Source organism: Pleurodeles waltl, chromosome 10 (assembly GCF_031143425.1).
Source record: "Pleurodeles waltl isolate 20211129_DDA chromosome 10, aPleWal1.hap1.20221129, whole genome shotgun sequence".
In the NCBI taxonomy this organism is placed as follows: Eukaryota; Metazoa; Chordata; class Amphibia; order Caudata; family Salamandridae; genus Pleurodeles; species Pleurodeles waltl.
The window spans coordinates 369,246,736-369,268,911 of record NC_090449.1 but is presented as its reverse complement, the minus strand read 5'-3'; positions in this window follow the sequence as shown (position 1 = coordinate 369,268,911).

Below are 22,176 nucleotides of genomic sequence, written 5' to 3'. Positions count from 1 at the left end.
TGGCATGGGCATTGCAGGGGCCCCCGTAAGAGGGCCCCTACATGTATTTCACTGTCTGCTGCGCAGACAGTGAAATACGCGACGGGTGCAACTGCACCCGTCGCACAGCTTCCACTCCGCCGGCTCGATTCCGAGCCGGCTTCATCGTGGAAGCCTCTTTCCCGCTGGGCTGGCTGGCGGTCTGAAGGCGACCGCCCGCCAGCCCAGCGGGAAAGTCAGAATTACCGCCGCGGTCTTTCGACCGCGGAACGGTAACCTGACGGCGGGACTTTGGCGGACGGCCTCCGCCGCCCGCCAAGGTCAGAATGAGGGCCAGAGTTGCTAGAACACCCATGATCAGGAATTGCATGCACACCTAGGCCATTACACTCAGGTTCCACAGACTTGATCTACTACATGCGGAAGTACATGCTGCTAGGAGGTTCTACCTACTGTTTCAAACTTACGTAGGTAAATAGGGAAGCAGATGTCTATTGGAAAGCTATTAGCTCAACTAATCTTAGAGAATGTGGGTCTGACAGGCTGACTAAATAGGGGCTGACTTCCATTGCGACTCTTGGTGATACAAGTGTCACACACATGACTATCCTGTGTACTCACAGTGGGGCCTACAGGGATGTCCTACAATCCCTACATGATACCATTGGATACGCATTGGCAAACTCAAAACATGTGAGAACTGCATTCCCACTCATGGAACAAGTGAAAAGCTTGCCCAACGCGTCACACCTTGCTATGCGTCCAACTCACACGAGTTCATAACCAGCAAACACAACACATAACAGACATATCAACACTTACTGGAGTGGTCAATTGTCGCCACCTCTCCCACAGTGTAGGGTGCCGGTCCACATGTAAGGTATGGAAGGAAGAAATGTGCTCAAAATCTGTGCACAGTGCAACAATTTCATAATCATTTACAATGTGTAGGCTGAATAAGGACATGGCAGCCATTCAGACATGATGGTACTGCATCTGATATGTCACTGCCAACTTGTACCTAGCATGGGTCTCCTGTGACAGTTACACACATATCTGCACACATACATTGGCCCTAACTATCATGTGGTTGCAAACTTGCCCCATAATTGGTGAGCACTAAAAAATATGGAGTGTAATCGTCTCATCATGTGCATCCAAGAGAAATATCCAACGCCTGGTTACTTGAGGACTGCATTACCTGTCAAACATACCTTGTGGCCATGACACATGTATTGCACATTGGCCCAATGTACAGAGGGAGGGGCAGGGACTCCTGTAAGCCATCCTGTTGTTACATTATAGTCAATTGATGTGGCCCAGCTATGGTGATTTGCACCAACCATGGAGATGTGAAGCCATGTGCATACACTTGGACTGCCATCCATATTTGGATTGTGGCTCAACTAATTCCAACAAACATCTTAAGATGTTAGCTGAGGGCACCTTACACCTTTTCACGATGTTTTCAAATCATGAACTGACATGTATCCAAAAAGATCAAGAAACACAATAATCCCACACATTCATAGTACTTCTGTGAACGCTTTCCTTCCACACTCACCAGACTAACATGAGACCAATGTCTGAGCCACTTTGCTATTATCAATTGACGTGAAGGCAGCACTCATTTTCTGCATCATGTAGTGATTCTAAAGTCAGTCTAGCAATTGCGTCAACATAGTTGGCCTAAATGTTGGTACATCTGTACTTCTCTGTCAATAGTACCCTATATAGACATGATTGGCTCCTATTTTGTTAGCTGTGCTGACAAAAAGGCCGCACCAATTTCCTTCATGGTAAAGTTACCTGTAAGTTTGCTGAGCACGTGCTACCTGACAGCTAGCAATTTTGATCCTTGCCATAGTGCATCAATGATCCCCTGATATTTCCCCAGCATTACACACAGTCATCAAGTTAGCTGGCAGACATTGCACTAATCCCCTGATGTCACTACAGAGCATTTAATCGTGCACATTAACAATAGTCGTACTCACCAACAGTGCCACCAATCATGATTCCCAGGTGGTCCAAGAGATCCTACTCCCTGGTGATGAGGTCAGCCCACCGGTGCTTCAGCTGGTGGTCACTCCTCTGGCTGGCATACACACACTGCAGTTGATACAGCACCTTTCCCCACCGGATTCTGTGCGCCTCTGTTGGATACCCCTGTATGACCCTGCCCCCTGCCTGGATCATGAGCGGCAAGAAATGGGTCACCAGCCAGATGAAGCCCCCCAACTCCTCTTCCCCCATCCTGCCAAGACGTGGCCTTCCAGACATACTTATAGATGAAGATAAGGAATAGGGGTAAAAGAAATAGAAAGGGGAAAAGGGTGAAAGTAGAGGTAAAAAGACAGAAAAAAAGTAAACCTAAACACTAAAAGAGCCCAACTATCCCCAAACTAACACTACCCACAACAGACTCCCACAAACAAGAAATACACAAGATAAATTGACAAATGTAGACAAAACACAGTACTACAGTATACACAAACAATATTTATTTCACAAAAGGACTTTACAGATAGCACACAGGACAACTACAGCACAAAATCTCTGGACAACACTCTCTACACAGCCACACAGTCTAGAAGGATCATAGACTGCAAAGTGAAAGTGAAAGTACACCCACTGTACATGATCTGTAAACAGGATATCCTATTACATCACTTCCTGTATGAAAAGTCCTGCCTTTTTCGCGTTATGCGTCATTTTTTGTTGCACAAAACTGTATTTGCGTCATTTTTTTTTACGCACAGACGTGAATATTAACCTGCATCCACATAATGATACATGGACTGTACAAATATCTGGATGCAGGCTAAATTTCACTCCTGTGTGTCAAAAAAAATTACACAAATACAGTTTTGGTAAACAAAAAATGACGCACACCGCTAGGGACGTCAAAATTAGAGTGCATTAACTGGTTTGGGGAATTTTTACTTGTTTTTTGGTTATTTTACATTTGGAACACATCAGAGATTGGCTAATTGAAGACAGTATGGTGTTGATGGTGTATGTTTACATGTGTGACATCATACTGCAGCAGAACATCATCCACTACACCCTTCACAGTATTTTTACAGTTGGCTGACGTCATAGATGGTCATAAGTGTGGCCTACATATATGTGTGGCACAAATTGTGCATGTTTGTCATAAGGAGAGGATAGCATTGTGACGCACATATGTACAATACCTACATTTGTTTGGCTCAAAGTGTGTGCTTTGACAACTAATGTGTTGGTTGACCAAGTGTGTGTGTATATCACATGAAGCATAATTGTACATATGGTTGTATGAATGTGACGTCCATGTGTCCAATCCTGAGATGCAAGTCCAATTTAAAATGAGCAAGGGCATGTGTTAGTCATACATGTAACAACACCCGTAAAGTATACTTCCAAGTTTTAGGGTCACGTAGACACCACATGTGACATACCATGCACCAGATGGATGGCAGACGCATGTTCATGTCAATGGTCCACATTTTCTACATCCTATGTCCTAGAGTATGGGTAAGAGCTTCCTAGGCACTAGTTGATGAATCCCACAGTGAGTCATAAACATGCATTGAGGAAGTGGGTACCATGTTGTTTGCGCAGACAGACAAGGGTAAATCTCATATGTATGATGACACCACAGTTGAGGCCATAGAAGTGAGCCCCAACTATCAAGTACTGTGGTGGACCAGCATACAAGACAGCAAGTGTCCACATATTTCCAGTGATCAATTGCACATAGGTGTCTTGTTCATGTGTGTGGTCCAATGATGATCCTGTAGATTGTTTGGGGTGTAATTTGTCACATTTCGGACCAGGACTCATCATGAGTCAGTGGCAGCTATTCCTGTAACTACTGAGTATCCTTGGTTGATCAATGTGAGTAAAGTAGATGTGGACATGTGAACCAACATGTGGATGGTCCCACCCTGTCACTAAAGACATGTAATGAGACAGTCAACAGGGCAACCTTGGTGTGCAGATTGAGATAATGTCTCAATTGTCATGTTCCGGCAGGTGTCATTGCAACATTTGTACACAGGTTGGCCTCTGCACTTCCCACTGCATCTGGGAACATCATAGCCTATGTGTTGTTTATTCTCGCAGCTATTCACCACACACTGCCCATCACTATGTTGTGCGCACTGTGATGCTGTGTGTGAACTGTCATGGTCCTGACATTTGTGTATTATTCATGGACATTATCAGAGGTTGCTGGTTGTGCTGAAAGCCCCGTACCCAATCCCTGCCTATGACCCTGGGACACTGTCACACTTTGTCATTCATGCATATATGCAACCCATACAAGGGATGGGCCATGAATTTTGCAATTCCAAGAGGATGTAACTCAAATGGTACAGTTAAAAGGCAGATGATGCTATATAATATATTTGGGTATGCATGGAAAAAGCCCATGCCCAATGCCCCCTGATGAATGGGAGGTTTGCTTACACACGTGTGGTACATATGTAGACACAGGGATACTTTAGTGTGACGCACAGACAGTTGCCAGTCAGGCTGACAGAATGCAAGGTGATTCAAGAGCCAGCTACTGGACGAGTTACATAATCAGTGGTCTAACTGAGACTGTTTGGAGGACAAACTAGACAGTTGACATGTCAAACTGTGTAGGTCCTGTGTTTTTCAAGGTGACAAATGAACCCGAGGGCTGTGTTACACGGCTTAATTAGTATCAATGGTTGACGGTGTATTTGACATAATGGCAACTCCTATGCTGTTCCAGGCATCATCAGGGGCAGTGCTTTTTGAAATGGGTGGTGTGCATGGAGGTGATCACAGGTGTGGGCTGCATTTGTTTCTCACCAGTCCGGTAGGTGAGACTTGCATTCTAAGGGCCAACAGACATTTTCACAAGGGGAAGCAATCTATATGTGCTAACAGGGCTTTGAAAGTAGACGACAGTGTATAAAGTGACCTGACGTCCATGCAGTCAGATGTTATATGACAATGGCATACCTTAGGAAAGGGTGTAGCACACTGGTTTGCTAATGTAGGTCTGTGTGTGTAGAGGAGGTATTATCAGGGTACACATCTTAGTATTCCAGGGACCTGTTCCGACAGGTGGGTTGTGACCATGTGCATGGGTGTGTCAGGAGTTAGGAAATGGGCTGACAGGTGCATGGAATGTCATGTGCGCAATACATGTCATATGTGTGGCACTTGTACTGTCTATGTTCTGCTTCTATGGAACTCTAGTCACAGATATTCCTTGCAAATATTGGATGCAGTTGGACTAACTGCTGTCCAGGATCTGGTCAGACATTCCTGTTAGTGATGCCAAAGTACATTGACTGCCCTCATGTATGAGGCTTGTTTTCCCCTTATTGAGTGATGGTGTCATAGTTGTGTGCCATATGCTGCGTTGGACCTTGCTTTCAACATGTATGTGTGAAATAGTTGTGGTCCTCTGCTATTGGCCTTCAAAGCAGATATGTACGTGATATATGTCATTAAGAGTGCGTGTGTAAGTGTCAATTGTATGTTAGGCATCACAATAGCTCTGGGATGTTCTGTGTCCTACTCCGTATCTCAGCAATGCTCCATGAGGCAACACTCTTATTCTGATAAGTAGAGATGAAGGTGTGCAAAAAGGAATAGCCAGACCATGATATGGTGATTAGAATAGGTGTTATTTAAATTAGTTAACTAAAGTGGTGAAGGTGATCATATTCAGAAGAAATTATTTACAATCTGTTGCCGCCTGCGTATACCAGCGGCTGTGTTCTGTAGTTCCCCCTCCTGTTGCAGGCCAGCATCCTCCTTTTCCTCCTCTTCCTTCTCTTCAGGCATGTGTGGCTCTGGTTCCAGGAGGGGAATGTTTCTTTTGATACAAATGTTGTGCAATATTGCACATGTGAGGATGATCCTACAGACCATCTTGAGGAAATATAGGAGGCTACCACCAGTGATGTCGAGGTAGCGGAACCTTGACTTGAGGATGCCGAAGGTCTGCTCAACAATGCTGCGTGTCCTCCTATGGGCCTCGTTGTATGCACGCACTGCAGCAGTTCTTGGGTTGCCAAATAGTGTCATAATCCATGGCTGGATGCCATACCCCTGATCAGCTGCAAGAGAAAATGAATGGGATCATGTTGATGTAGCTGGCACTATTGAAAAGACCTTTCATGGCAGTAGCTGTCTTGTGTTGTCTGTGACTCTTTTGTGTACTAATGTGACATCATATGCTTGTAGGCTGTACCATCTGATTGTGTTGTTTCCTTGGCTGAACGAGTGTTTGCCTGCTGAACGGTTGTCAGAGGTATGTTTTGGGATTTGCAGCACAGTGTGCCCTCCCTAGCATTGTGACTTGTGATACAGGTGTCTGTGTGTCTTCACTGGGGGTGAGATGATAGTTCCATGCACAGTTAAAATTGAAAGTGTTGTTAGCACGTTCATATCAAAGTACCCTGGACATCCCATACCTTGAAACTTATGCAATGTATTAATGTAAAGGTCATTGGGACACTTACAATTTGCAAGGTGACATTTAGGCAACCACACTCATTGACGTCTTCACATTAGGCTGTACAGTAATTTCCAATGTGTGACAGGTTCAATGGTGACTTAAGAAACATGGCTAGTGATGTCACGACCTCAGTGTGTTCCTGTTCACATGTTGCTGTTGTGGTGTATGTGTTGTGTGTCCTAGAGGGTTGCGTGCAGTGAATATATAAGTAGGTTTTTGTACTTACCAACAAGTAGTCCATTGCCATACCGTCCATCCTGGAAGTGTTGATTGATGAGGCAGTGACGGAAGATGTATGAGTCATGTACACTCCCAGGATATTTAGCCACAATGTTGGTGATCAATCCCTGGTGATGGACTATGGCCTGCACGTTGATGGAATGTGTGTGCTTCCTGTTGCGGTAGAGGTGTTCATTTGCAGCAGGTGGCACAAGGCGTACATGTGTGCAGTCGATTGCACCAAGGATGTGTGGGAAGCCACTGATTGCGAAGAACCCCTGTTTTGTTTCCTGCTGCTTCTGCAGTGTGTCAGTCGAATGATGGCATCCAGTACTTTGGGCAAAAAGGCATAGAATGATGGTTGTGATATTCCGCCAACCAGGGCACCAGTTGTTTGGAAAGAGCCACTTGCCAGCATGTGAAGTACGGCAAGCAGCTTTGTTTCTGTTGGGATGGTGCGGGGTGTCACCAAAGTGGGGGCCAACTGCTGTTCAATGTTGCGCAGCAGCTGCTGAATGGCCTGCCAGTTCAACCTGTACCTCTGTATTATGTCGTGTTCCCTGAGGCCCTGAAGGGTTGTTCTTGGGCAGAATATCCTCTCCTGCCTTCTGCGCTGCCTTTGGGGTCCCTGCTGGTGTTGTCGTAGCTGCGGTTGTTGCTGCTGGGCTCTGTGTTTGCGTGCATGCTGGATTAGAATCACCTCCATGGTTCCCTGTTGCTGCTCTGCTGCTCTACTGTTTGTTTGTGTGTTCTGATTAAATACAGGTGTGTTTGCCCCATTTTAATGCCTGCCCTGACCCAGGCGTTAATTTTTGATGCAAATCGGGCTGTGCGTAATTTTCTGGCTCCCCCTACCGGCCGTGCGTCATTTTTGCCCGAAAGCATAAATACGACGCATGGCCCTTTAAGCCATTTTTTGGACGGAAAGCCTACCATGCATATAATTAACGCAAGGCGGGTTGCCGCATCCAAAAAATTATGCACATGGTGGAATTTTGTCGTCCGCGGGCTCGGGCGTCAAAGTTTAAATACGGGACAACGTTTGCGCTGATTGTGCGTCAAAGTTTTTGAAGCACAATCGGCGCAGATGGAGTATAAATATGCCCCAAAGTACCTTTATTTTTAGTAACTCTGAGTATTGTGATTCTTATGATATAGTGCTACATGATATAACTGGTACAGCAGGAGCTTTGCATGTCTCCTAGTTCAGCCTAAGCTGATCTGCTATAGCTACCTCTATCAGCCTAAGCTGCTAGAACTCTACTAATCTACTAATAAGGGATAACTGGACCTGGCACAAGGTGTAAGTACCATCAGGTACCCACTATAAGACAGGCCACCCTCCTACACTGTCATATTTCCAGGTGAATGTGTTAGGTCCTGACAGCTCCCCCTGATGATTAGGAAAGGGCCATGTGTAACACAGCAGATGAGTGATTGTGTGTGTAGACATGTCATGTGTTTCATACTGATGTGCCTTGCCTGTTGGCACAGGGACCTAGGACACAAATGTGTACAATTGCGAAGAAGTGGATAAGTGTGGCACAATGGTTAGCGCAGCAGACCTCTGATGTAGAGTTCAGGCCCGGTACCAGGGTTCAATTCCCACCTCAGCGGGTCTTGGGCTCAATTCCCTTGCGCCAGATAATTCTTGCCTGGGTGCCTAATCTAATTAACAGGTCCCACTCTGTAACTCTGGGCAATAGCTTGCTTAATCTCCACAATAGCACTTGGATGCCTGGCTTCATCCTGGGGCTGTCCAGGAGTGGGTTCCTCACAGGGAAAAGCCAGGAGGGGTTCCACAGCGGTATGCGTAGAGCACCTTGAGACCCTAATGGGTGAGTAGTGTGCTATACAAGTGTGACAGTTTACAAACAATTTTCTCTCTAGGAACAACATATGGCTGTGTACAGTAATTAATCAAGTACTGTTTATTGTTGCAGTGGGTGTGAATTCTATGCAACAGACCACTACTCCTCAGTATTAAAGGCCAAAAGAAATATAGTGATGTATCACTGTTCTCAGCCATGTGCCTGGTAAAATTAGTATATTGGCCTCTGCCACCGGTGGCTTCTTGTCTTCAGTGTATGATGGGTGCTGGTGCCTCACTACTGTCTGTAATGTGAAGATGGCCATCATACATGTGACAGAGCATACCTTCTTTTTGGGGAGCAACTATAGATTAGTATTTTTCCTTCGTAAGTGGGGAATGTCCATAGACATGATTCATGTGCCATCACTGTTGACAACATTCCTTGTGCCTACATGTTAGCATGTGTCCCTTTCTCTTTAGAAAAACATTTGTAGACTGGTGTTTCACGCATGGTCTACCTATGTTGAGGGTACAATTTCTGTATTCCCTCACATACATGTGCATGCCAACTTGTGTGTGGAATTGGACATTTACAATGGGGGTACATTTCATGTTGTGCCACAAACAGCAGGGTGTCACCATTGATTATTGGCTGACACACACCCTCACCTGTCACAGCATGTCATTTTGCATGTACAACTGCAGTAGCAATGAGGGACATGAGGGTACACCTATGGCTTTTTACCCACAATGTGCATTTCAATGCCGTTGATGTTGAATCATGTTGGCATGCATCACTGAGTAACTTGCAATTATGATGGAAACATGTGTTTGGGTACAAGCATTCATCCACAGACATCTGGGTTGGAATGAACAAAATGGAGACAATGATGTAGCTCCCAAATGGGCAACATGTTGAGGGCCTTCAACAAGTACTTGCATATCTCTGGGCCAAACCAACATCCAAGGGACTAATGGCATCTACCAATGCACTCATAATATTTCATTGTAAGGGGTGTCAGACATTAGTGGTGATTTTCCTGGGACTTGCTGATTCATTGTGTTACGGAGCTTAGAGACATAGCTCCCTGACATTTTGCACAATTTGTCTACAGTATACATTTTAATGCCAAATGTGGGGCACATCTGAGCAACATTAGTTCTACATTCATGACTCTAGTGGGACAAATATCACTTGGTGAAGTGTCCATTGTAGAATGGTTTCCAGTTTGACGTGTATTTCCATGTCACCTTCCCCAGGCTATTGTACTGTTGTCAGCAACATGGCATAATCTGGGAGCATCAGTTCTTAATGTTGTGCAATTGTGCATGTGACACATAGATGTGTGCATGACCATGTGTGGGATCTGTGGGAAAGGATTTGTCATTGGCTTACTATTGTATGGCAACAAGTAAGTGATGTTTGCTCCATGAGGCAAACCATTGAAGGTGACATGGTCACAGAGATCTTTTAAGGCTCTGGCCACCATACTGATAACAGCCAGTCACCCCTCACCTTTTGTCCCCCTTCCACCTCCCTCTTCCTAATCCAAACCCCACTTCTCCTACCTATCCCAAGCACACAAACCAATCTGCATGCACCCACCTCAACACACAAGAGCAGCACACTTAAACACAAACACCACAAAACACAAGCACTTCAGAGACACCTACACACACATCAGCCACCACTTTCACCCACCATCACTACTAGACCACACATCACATCAAGCATACCCAGAGGCACCACCACAACAGTCAGTGACACATCCATCAGACATGCAGACACCACCCTACCAGACAAGTAGACATCCACTACATTCACCATACCTGCAGATACCACTGCAACAGACAGACATCCACCACTACAAGCGTACATGCAGGCACCATCCCAACAGACATGCACACATCCACCACTCCCACATCACGAAGCACCTCTACGTCTAAGCCCAATAAGACACACAAATGCCCACACTTACACACAGAACAGACACCTCCCACACATAAGCATACCTCACATATGCACACACCCAAGACATCCACACTGACACAGCAGATAACCAGTCCCTTGACCTCCAGATCCCCATCCCTTCTTGTGACCCTCCCCTTCTTCATAAGAACATTTTTGTGTTTGACCTTGCCCTTTCCCCTGTTACCTCCACCCCATCCCAATCACAAGAGGCCCCCACCTACCTCCCAACCTATCCCTTCCACCTTCAAGTCCTCCTGTCACACCTGACCCCCAAAAAAGCCCACCCCTCCTAAGAAGCAGTCCACCCCTCCCAAACCCAAACTTAAACCCACCCATCCCAAATCCGACAGCCCACTCCCACCAAGAATTATCCCTGAGGTGCCTGCCTAGCCACTTGATGTCCATTCCTGTGGTGGTTCCCTGGAAGTTAGGAGTCAAGTGAGAGCGCAATGATGTGCATGGACAATTTCATATGAATCGGCCAATGACCTTTGCTTTTTCAATTCAAAATATACTCAAACAGTTGTTTTTTGGGAACACATTTGCCCTGCAATTCCTTTTCTACTTTTATGTTTTTCCTGAGTACCTTGTGTTGTCTGCCTACAGTTGTGTGTGTTTCAGCCTGCATGCTGATCCATTTGCTGTTGTTTGCAGTATCTGACTTTGTGGCAGTGCTGATGTCCCCCAAGACAAAGGTAGATGTTGACGACTGTATAGATATGTGGATGTTAATGCAATTGTGGTGTCATTGCAATATATTATGTTTGGTATGGTAATTATTTCATCTTGTATTGTCTAATCTGAGCATGTATGGTGTTAGATTTGTCCCCCTGATATGGGTTATGGATTAATCTAACGTGTAGCATCTTGAGTTTTGTTTGTGCAGAAATGGAGAGTGTTCAATTGTGCTATCTTGGTTTGCATTTGACTGTGCATGTGTCCATTTAGCTGTGTGTACCTTGCAGCTTCTTTATGTAGGTGTATGTCCCATGCAGTTATAGTTGTATTTGCTTTGTTGACTTACACTTCCACATTGTGCAAATTGGCATGTCACTTGGGTCTAGTATTATTTGTCCAAGAGATACCTGAAGGGCAAGTCCCTGTGCAAATGTTGTTTAAGGGGCATGTGCAAAGTGATATGTGTCCCATTGCAGCCTCTTCCCCAGAGTGCTCTTGATGCCCCCATCCCTATTGTATAGGTATTGTTTGTATAGTGAGCTTTCTATATTTGTCTCTCTGCCTATTGTGCATCAGATTGCCCTTTCATTGTGTTGCAACCTGGGTTATGTGTGGATCCATACCAGGGCTGGTTCATGGGAGTGTTTTCCATGCCACATCCATAGATATGTGTGTTGAATGTGACAACAGCCCATGGCATGTGTGCAATGTGAGTGTGTGAGATGTATTTGTAGATGTGATGCTGTTGTGTGACACAATGTTGTATACACTCCACTGTCCATGTGTCTGAGATGAGCAGATGTGTGCTTTTGTGTAGTGTTGTAGTGCAGTGTGAGTGACCTCCCCAAAGAGAGCATTTAGTGACTTGGAATGTGTCCTTTTTTGTGTATGATTCTGACACAGGACACAATGATGTGTGTACTTGGTATCCGTAGCGTGACCCCCATATCATGCAGCTGATGATGTGATGATCTGTTGTTGAGAGTAATGACACAGGTAGGTGTGTGTTCTTAGGTTGGTTGCATCCACTGCAACATGGATTTTGTTCACCTTCGATGATCAGCAGAAGCGGCAGGACATATGTGATGGGCTTCATGGTGGCACCGGAAATGTAGAGCTGCCTGCAGGTGAGTGTCTCCCTTTAAAGTCTCCATTTCCACCTGCTAAGTTGTGGTGGTTGGACCACCATAGTCACATTGGTGGTGTGCAAACTCATAATGTGTCCGGCAGAAACCCTGCCTCCGCCAGCTTGCTTGTGCTATCTTGTGACCGTGGCAGTCTGTGCTGACTGGTGGTGCCAGCGGGACCATGGTGGCCTTTGCTACATAGGCCCACATGACTCGTAATACAACAGTCCGACTGCCAACCCGACGGCAGTCTGACTGCCGACACTGCCATTGGTGTTTATGCACCCCCAATCTCGTAATGAGTCTCTATGTCTTTTTGATGATGTATTTTCAAAATGCAATTCCTTAACAAGATCTGTTTTCAGAATGCAATGTCTTTATCAAGATCTGTTTTAAAATTGCCATGCATTTATTTTGTTTTGATGCACGCTATAAAAAAATCAGGTTCAATAACGTTTTTTCCTTTATTCCCATTGGCATGTTCATTTTGAGAAGGTGGTGTCATAGGGATAAAAAGGTGCCTGATTTGAACATGGCGTCACTTGAGTTTTCTAGATTTCCACAAAGTTTAAGAGGGACTGGAACACAAATTCTGTGCTCAGGAAAATCAAACGCAAGCAGTTTGAACACGGGCAAGGCAGGATTTAAATACTGATGGAATTCAAAATGGCCACTGGCTCCAAATCACGAGATTTTGCTTGCATCTCTTTTGTGCCTCAGAAGAGTTCTCTACCAAAGAGGGGTGAATCGTGGGCTCTTCTGGATACTTTGGAGATATGCCATGCACATTCATGACAGATACATCTTTGAGTCCTATTATTTCCTATAGAGGTAGCTACAGATTACTCCTTGTTCTGCATGTTGCTGTCAAGACTTGCAGATTGTACTTCTTCCAAAAAGAGACAGATATGTTTAAAAATAAAATAAAAAGATTTTGAGTCTAGTCTAGCTCCTTTATCACTCCCCCACCACCCTCAACCCTGATAACTCTATAGTGTTTACCTGCTCTATGTATGAAAAGGGGATTCTCGAAACCTTGGCTAAAATAATGCCAGTCACTAGCTCCAAACCTCAGCACAGACTCTGTGCGCCCTGCATAATGAGTCCTTAAAAAGCTTAAATTAGCATGTAAGAAGCTGGAAAGGAAATGGAGGAGAAATTACCTTGAAGTCGGCAAGATTTGTTTAAAGACCTCCTTAGACAATTACAACAGAGAGGTCAGTAAAACTAAAGTAGAATATTTCACTAACAAAATTCTGACAGTCTCAAATGGCACAAAAAAGGCTTTCAAGATCATTTGGGAATTAGCAAACCCCGACTGCATCAAAAAGATAGCCACTCCTTCACAGGAGTTGTGTGATAATCTGTCAGATTTCTTCAATAAAAAGATTAGCAAGATTTTGGAAGATATTAGTACACCTCCTGTAGGAAGGCAAGGCTAACAGATTTGATGTTTTTAAACCTATCTCAATGGAGCATTTTTGATTTATTGAAAGATCTCTACCACCTTTGGATCACCACTAGATCCCCTTCATCCTAGGGTAAAGAAAGAGCTGTAAAATTAGTTGGCTTCTCCAACTCTACAACTGTGCAATCAGTCCTTGGAATCAGGGATTGTACCATCTGTCTAGAAGACAGCAATATTTGCCCCACTTTTAAAGAAGCCTTCAGCGGATCCATTGATCCTCAGTAATTAGAGAACCATGTTGCTCCTTCTTTTCCGTTGTGAAACATTTAGAGCGATATGTGAGTGGAAGGTTATCTCACTTCCTAGAGACCCACCCCCCCTGGAGGATGAACAGTTTGGGTTCCAACTGGGACACGGCACCAATTCGGCCTTAGTTATTGCATTGGATGAGCTGCGGATGAGGGTGGACATAGGTCAGTCAAGTCTTGATTATGCTTGGCTTGTCAGCTGCCTTCAACACAGTCAGCAATTCAATCCTCCTGGAAAGATTACCCGCAATTGAAGTAAGGGGCTTAATGCTGAAATAGAATCATATTTGGAGGATAAGAGTCAGGCCATTGCTCCACTGCCATTCAGATCTGAATATAAGCAACTGTGTTTGGGAGTTCGGCAAGGATTGGCACTCATCCCTGTGCTGCTCGAAGTCTATAGGAAGCCCCTTATAACACACATAAAGGGACATGGCTTGAAGTTGGTAAATTATGTGGACGATGCACAACTGATACTGACCCTTACTAGCAATCAGGATGAGACGCTCACGGCCTTTCAAAGAGCCATGATAGAAATCTGTCAGTTGATCAATATTAACTCATTGAAACTGAACAAGAACAAACATGAGTTTCTATGCTGTTCAACAGGCAGGATCACCTTGACACTTCCCCGGTGCTATTGCAACACAGATTTAAAAGATACATTCCGGTAAGACACCTCCGCTCTAGTATGGAAACCTTGTCTCCACCCATACCTACCAGAAGTCACAACAAAGGGGTCAGACCTTCTCAGTCAAGGCAGCTCAGATATTGAATGAGCTACCTCACTCACTAAGAGCATCAACGGAGCTACTACAATACAGAAAGGCCTTGAAGACTTGGCACTTCCTGAAGTAACCTAGCCATGGCTGCATACTGTGGATGTGCATCTCTCTCAACAAGTCAGTTTTCTATGTACGCTAGTACTAGGAAATCGGTTTGGTGATAGTCACACTCTAGCTATAAATAAAAAAAATAATTAATATCAGGTATATTAGAAAAATATAAAGTTTCAGAAGAATCAAGAGATGCTAGAGTACAATTACCAAATGCTAATCAAGTAACACTCCTAGCGTTCATTCTAAATTAATGAACACCCACGCATGAAATACCATGTTTATCTAGGCTAAGACTGTTACATGCATCACATGAATCATTATTTGTCATTTTTCAATGTAAGTTACTTGTCCCAAGTGCAAGTTCATCTACCTATGTGTCTCTTTTTCCCACGCAAGTGACGTTATTAAGCTATGCAGTCCTTTGCATCTTCACTCAAAGCTTAGCTTGGGGCTGCAAGGCTAAGAATAGGAGGCAGGCATCTTGTTTATCAGAAAATGGCTGGGAAGTGCCCATTGCAGACTTATACAACACTCACAACAAAGTTTATGGTTGAACTTAAGGTTGAATTCGTTTTCATTCTTTGTTACCGATCATCATTTAGTCACCTGGTCGCAATGGTTGCGTCTTCCTTGGTTGTTTATCTGTCTAGTGAAATCCAGTATTTTGTGCTATTTTCTTATTTTCTGACTGCAAAAACGCTCCCTTGTTTTCAAAATGTGCCAGAGGATGCATTTTTTGCTAAAGAAATAGCCCTGAATTCTGTAGGACAGGAACAGCAAACACTATTAGCCTCTGACTCTCTCTAAGGGCCAGATGGATTAATCATTTCCCAAGTCGCAAATGGCGAATAGGGCCGTTTGCGACGTGGAAAATGCTATTTGGAAACAGACCCATTTTTGCGATTCAGTAATCTATTTACCTAATCGAAAAAAGGGTTTGCGAGTCACAGTTAAGAAGGGGTGTTCCCTTCCTAATTGTGAGTCGCAGTCCCATGTATGACTGTTTTGTGAACGCAAATGCGGTCGCAAAACCATCGCAGTTAGCGCCAGTTTCAAACTGGTGTTAAACCATTCGCAAACGGGAAGTGATCACCATGGACCCCTTCCTCTTTGTAAATGGCATCGAAAATATTTTTTTCAGAGCAGGCAGTGGTCATACAGACCACTGCCTGTTCTGAAAAAATAAAAATAAAACTTTTCATTTTTGGATTTTGAAATAAATCTTGTTTTCCTTTGAGGAAAACCAGCTGCATTTAAAAAAAAATACTTTATTTAAAAGCAGTCACATACATGGTGGTCTGCTGTCTCCAGCAGGCCACCATCCTTGTGAGGGCAGCCATACCTAATGGGGTCGCAAATTGCGACCTACCTCATGAATATTCATGAGGTAGGTCATTTGCAACCCCATTGGGAATTGAAAACAGTGTCATTGCGAGACGCAAAACCTGAATTTCGTACATGTTGCCCTTGGTTCATTATTCCTGTGCTCAACTGGTAAAATCTTTGCCACAAATTACTGTTAATTACTCAAGCTGGTGTAATTGTGTAATTTTGGTAAATTTGCATCACAAGAGTAAAGAATAATTACTGAAATTACTTAGATTACTCCGGCATGATTAACCACTTCGCTGCCAGGCCTTTTCCCCCTCCTGTGCCAGGCCTTTTTTTGCCTATTTGGGGCAGTTCGCGCTTAGGCCCTCATAACTTTTTGTCCACATAAGCTAACCAAGCCAAATTTGCGTCCTTTTTTTCCAACATCCTAGCGATTCTAAAGGTACCCAGACTTTGTGGGTTCCCCTGAAGGAGGCCAAGAAATTGGCCAAAATACAGTGAAAATTTCGTTTTTTTCAAAAAAATTGGAAAAAGGGGCTGCAGAAGAAGGCTTGTGGTTTTTCCCCTGAAAATGGCATCAACAAAGGGTTTGCGGTGCTAAACTCAGCAGCTTCCCAGCTTTCAGGAACAGGCAGACTTGAATCCGAAAACCCAATTTTTCAACACAATTTTGGCATTTTACTGGGCCATACCCCATTTGTGCAATTTTTTGTGCTTTCAGCCTCCTTCCAGTCAGTGACCGGAATGGTCATGAAACCAATGCTGGATCCCAGAAACCTAAACATTTCTGAAAAGTAGACAAAATTCTGAATTCAGCAAGGGGTCATTTGTGTAGATCCTACAAGGGTTTCCTACAGAAAATAACAGCTGAAAAAGAAAAATATTGAAATTGAGGTGAAAAAAACATCAATTTTTCTCTACTTTTTACTCTGTAACTTTTCCCTGCAATGTCAGATTATCGAAAGCAATATACCGTTACGTCTGCTGGACTCCTCTGGTTGCGGGGATATATAGGGTTTGTAGGTTCATCAAGAACCCGAGGAACCCAGAGCCAATAAATGAGCTGCACCCTGCAGTGCGTTTTCATTCTATACCGGGTATACAGTAATTCATTTGCTGAAATATAAGGAGTAAAAAATAGCTATCAAGAAAACCTTTGCATTTCCAAAAAGGGCACAAGATAAGGTGTTGAGGAGCAGTGGTTATTTGCACATCTCTGAATTCCGGGGTGACCATAGTAGCACGTGAATTACATGGAATTTCTCAAATAGATGTCTTTTTTACACACACCCCTATATTTGGAAGGAATAAATGTAGAGAAAGACAAGGGGCAATAACACTTGTTTTGCTATTCTATGTTCCCCCAAGTCTCCCGATAAAAATGATACCTCACTTGTTTGGGTAGGCCTAGCGCCCGCGACAGGATATGCCCCAAAACACAACGTGGACACATCACAGAAAACAGAGCTGTTTTTAGCAAAGTGACTACCTGTAGATTTTGGCCTCTAGCTCAGCCGGCACCTAGGGAAACCTACCAAACCTGTGCATTTCTGAAAACTAGAGACCTAGGGGAATCCAAGGAGGGGTGACTTGTGTGGCTCGGACCAGGTTCTGTTACCCAGAATCCTTTGCAAACCTCAAAATTTGGATAAAAAAACACATGTTCCTCACATTTCTGTGGCAGAAAGTTCTGGAATCTGAGAGGAGCGACAAATTTCCTTCCACCCAGCATTCCCCCACGTCTCCCGATAAAAATGATACCTCACTTGTGTGGGTAGGCCTAGCGCCCGCGACAGGATATGCCCCAAAACACAACCTGGACACATCACAGAAAACAGAGCTGTTTTTAGCATAGTGACTACCTGTAGATTTTGGCCTCTAGCTCAGCCGCCACCAAGGGAAACCTACCAAACCTGTGCATTTCTGAAAACTAGAGACCTAGGGGAATCCAAGGAGGGGTGACTTGCGGGGCTCGGACCAGGTTCTGTTACCCAGAATCCTTTGCAAACCTCAAAATTTGGCTAAAATAACACATGTTCCTCACATTTCTGTGGCAGAAAGTTCTGGAATCTGAGAGGAGCTACAAATTTCCTTCCACCCAGCGTTCCCCCACGTCTCCCGATAAAAATGATACCTCACTTGTGTGGGTAGGCCTAGCGCCCGCGACAGGATATGCCCCAAAACACAACGTGGACATATCACAGAAAACAGAGCTGTTTTTAGCAAAGTGACTACCTGTAGATTTTGGCCTCTAGCTCAGCCGCCACCTAGGGAAACCTACCAAACCTGTGCATTTCTGAAAACTAGAGACCTAGGGAGATCCAAGGAGGGGTGACTTGCGGGGCTCGGACCAGGTTCTGTTACCCAGAATCCTTTGCAAACCTCAAAATTTGGCTAAAAAAACACATGTTCCTCACATTTCTGTGGCAGAAAGTTCTGGAATCTGAGAGGAGCCACAAATTTCCTTCCACCCAGTGTTCCCCCACGTCTCCCGATACAAATGATACCTCACTTGTGTGGGTAGGCCTAGCTCCCGCGACAGGATATGCCCCAAAACACAACGTGGACATATCACAGAAAACAGAGCTGTTTTTAGCAAAGTGACTACCTGTAGATTTTGGCCTCTAGCTCAGCCGCCACCTAGGGAAACCTACCAAACCTGTGCATTTCTGAAAACTAGAGACCTAGGGGAATCCAAGGAGGGGTGACTTGCGGGGCTCGGACCAGGTTCTGTTACCCAGAATCCTTTGCAAACCTCAAAATTTGGCTAAAATAACACATGTTCCTCACATTTCTGTGGCAGAAAGTTCTGGAATCTGAGAGGAGCTACAAATTTCCTTCCACCCAGCGTTCCCCCACGTCTCCCGATAAAAATGATACCTCACTTGTGTGGGTAGGCCTAGCGCCCGCGACAGGATATGCCCCAAAACACAACGTGGACATATCACAGAAAACAGAGCTGTTTTTAGCAAAGTGACTACCTGTAGATTTTGGCCTCTAGCTCAGCCGCCACCTAGGGAAACCTACCAAACCTGTGCATTTCTGAAAACTAGAGACCTAGGGAGATCCAAGGAGGGGTGACTTGCGGGGCTCGGACCAGGTTCTGTTACCCAGAATCCTTTGCAAACCTCAAAATTTGGCTAAAAAAACACATGTTCCTCATATTTCTGTGGCAGAAAGTTCTGGAATCTGAGAGGAGCCACAAATTTCCTTCCACCCAGTGTTCCCCCACGTCTCCCGATAAAAATGATACCTCACTTGTGTGGGTAGGCCTAGCTCCCGCGACAGGATATGCCCCAAAACACAACGTGGACATATCACAGAAAACAGAGCTGTTTTTAGCAAAGTGACTACCTGTAGATTTTGGCCTCTAGCTCAGCCGCCACCTAGGGAAACCTACCAAACCTGTGCATTTCTGAAAACTAGAGACCTAGGGGGATCCAAGGAGGGGTGACTTGCGGGGCTCGGACCAGGTTCTGTTACCCAGAATCCTTTGCAAACCTCAAAATTTGGCTAAAAAAACACATGTTCCTCATATTTCTGTGGCAGAAAGTTCTGGAATCTGAGAGGAGCTACAAATTTCCTTCCACCCAGCGTTCCCCCAAGTCTCCCGATAAAAATGATACCTCACTTGCGTGGGTAGGCCTAGCGCCTGCGACAGGAAACACCCCAAAGCGCAACGTGGACACATCCACAATTTTGGGAGAAAACAGTGCCTACCTGCGGATTTTGGCCTGTAGCTCACCCGGCGCCTAGGGAAACCTACCAAACCAGTGCATTTCTGAAAACTAGAGACCTAGGGGAATCCAAGGAGGGGTGACTTGCGGGGCTCGGACCAGGTTCTGTTACCCAGAATCCTTTGCAAACCTCAAAATTTGGCTAAAAAAACACATGTTCCTCACATTTCTGTGGCAGAAAGTTCTGGAATCTGATAGGAGCCACAAATTTCCTTCCACCCAGCGTTCCCCCAAGTCTCCCGATAAAAAAGATACCTCACTTGTGTGGGTGGCCCAGGTGCCTGCAACATAATAAGGCCCAAAACCTGAAGGGATAGAAGGGATAGCACAGCAAGTTTATAAGGGCATATTCTTTTATACATCTTTAGACGGACTCTGCTTTGGGGACCCACAAAAGTGAGGTGTCATTTTACTTGGGAGACTGAGGGGAAAACTGGGGAGTAGGAATTTTGTGCTGGAGCGGTGATCCTACTAAGAAAAATCAGGAAAATATGCTTTTTTATGCAAATTGTGAGGTTTACAGAGGAGTCTGGGTAAGAAAATGTTGGGGGAGCCACACAAGCCACACCTCCCTAGACTCCTTGGGGTGCCTAGTTTTAAAAAGTTTCTGGGTTTTGTAGGTTTCCCTACATGACGGCCGCACCCAGGACCAAAAACATAGGTGGGCCCTCCCCCCCAAACACAGGTATTTTTGGAATATATCACTTTGATGTGTGCACATACGTCCGTGATGTGCCAAACACTAAAATTGTGAAAAGAAACACACTTAGGTTATGTGAAGAAGACCCCTCACCCACCAACCAAGTTGGTGGCATGCTTCATCATCGGGGTCCCACCTGAGGCACCTAGCGTGTCTCAAGTGTGCTGCGACGCCTGATTACAGCGGAGCAGGTTTTGTCATTTGTACCACACATACTGGTTGGATTTGGCACGAGGGTGAGTGATGGTTCAGTAGATCAAATTTTATTAACAAGAGATTTCACAAAAGTGAAATGCACTGGTAATAACTGAAAGGCCAAAAAACTGAACCAATGACTCACAGCTCGTGAGCTGTAAAGCCACGACAAGGCACCAACCGCTTTACAGTCCATTCACACACCTTTCATACATGACATGCACTAGACCATTCACGCCGCCAGCCACGGGCCCAGCACATTACAAGACTCGCATCCACAGACAGCGCCAGTCAAGGGCCCATCACTTTCATACGCCCACATGCCTGATACAGCAATCACACCAGCTGATGAGTGTGTGGACTTGCATTTGGCCGGCACTGCCAGCCAAGCGCCACCCCACCCACACCACCAGCCAAGCGCCACCCCACACACACCGCCAGTCCAGCGCCACCCCACACACACCGCCAGCCAAGCGCCACCCCACACACACCGCCAGCCAAGCGCCACCCCACACACACCGCCAGCCAAGCGCCACCCCACACACACCGCCAGCCAAGCGCCACCACACCCACGCCGCCAGCCAAGCGCCACTCTACACATGCCATCCCCTTTTTTTTGTTTTTAAACAACAAAGAAACCACTATTAGTACAAAACTACAAACACAAAAGCTCTAACTGAATACATGACTAATGCCAACCGTGAAACCGAACATATAAAAATATAAAACACCAGTTTACGCTCACGGAATTTCCCAATAATTCTTCTGTGTGTGGTAGCTCCTGAAACAGCCACCCACACACAGCCCAGGCTTTGAAGGACAATCAGGGCAGTACATCCTAGTCTCCTTCCTGATACCTCTTCGAGCACAGACTCTACATCTCTTAGCAGGAAAGTTTTTTTTGGCCGTGGGAGGAATGTGCTCAGCAAAGTGACGATCTTTCAATCTAGCCACATCCTCCACCACTGCTTCTCTAGGAACTCTTGCCTGTTCCAGCACAACAAGGCTAGCTATGATAGACTCCTGAAATTTCACAAATGTCATCCTTGACTCTGGAGAACTATCCTTAAACACAACAAAAGCATTAAAAGTTGCCAAGTGGAACAAGTGAAGCGCTAATTTCTTATACCACACATAAGACTTACGAGCAGCAGTGTAAGGTTCTAACCTCTGATCTACTCTATCAACACCACCCATGTGCTTATTATAGTCTAAGATGCACACAGGTTTGCGCACTTCGGCAACCTGACCCCAAACAGCCACAGGTGAAGTACTCTCATCATGGATGGTGCTTAGCATGTATACATCCCTCTTGTCTACAAATTTCAGAGCTAGCAGCTCATCATTCCGCAAAGCACTGCACTGTCCCTTCTCAAGTT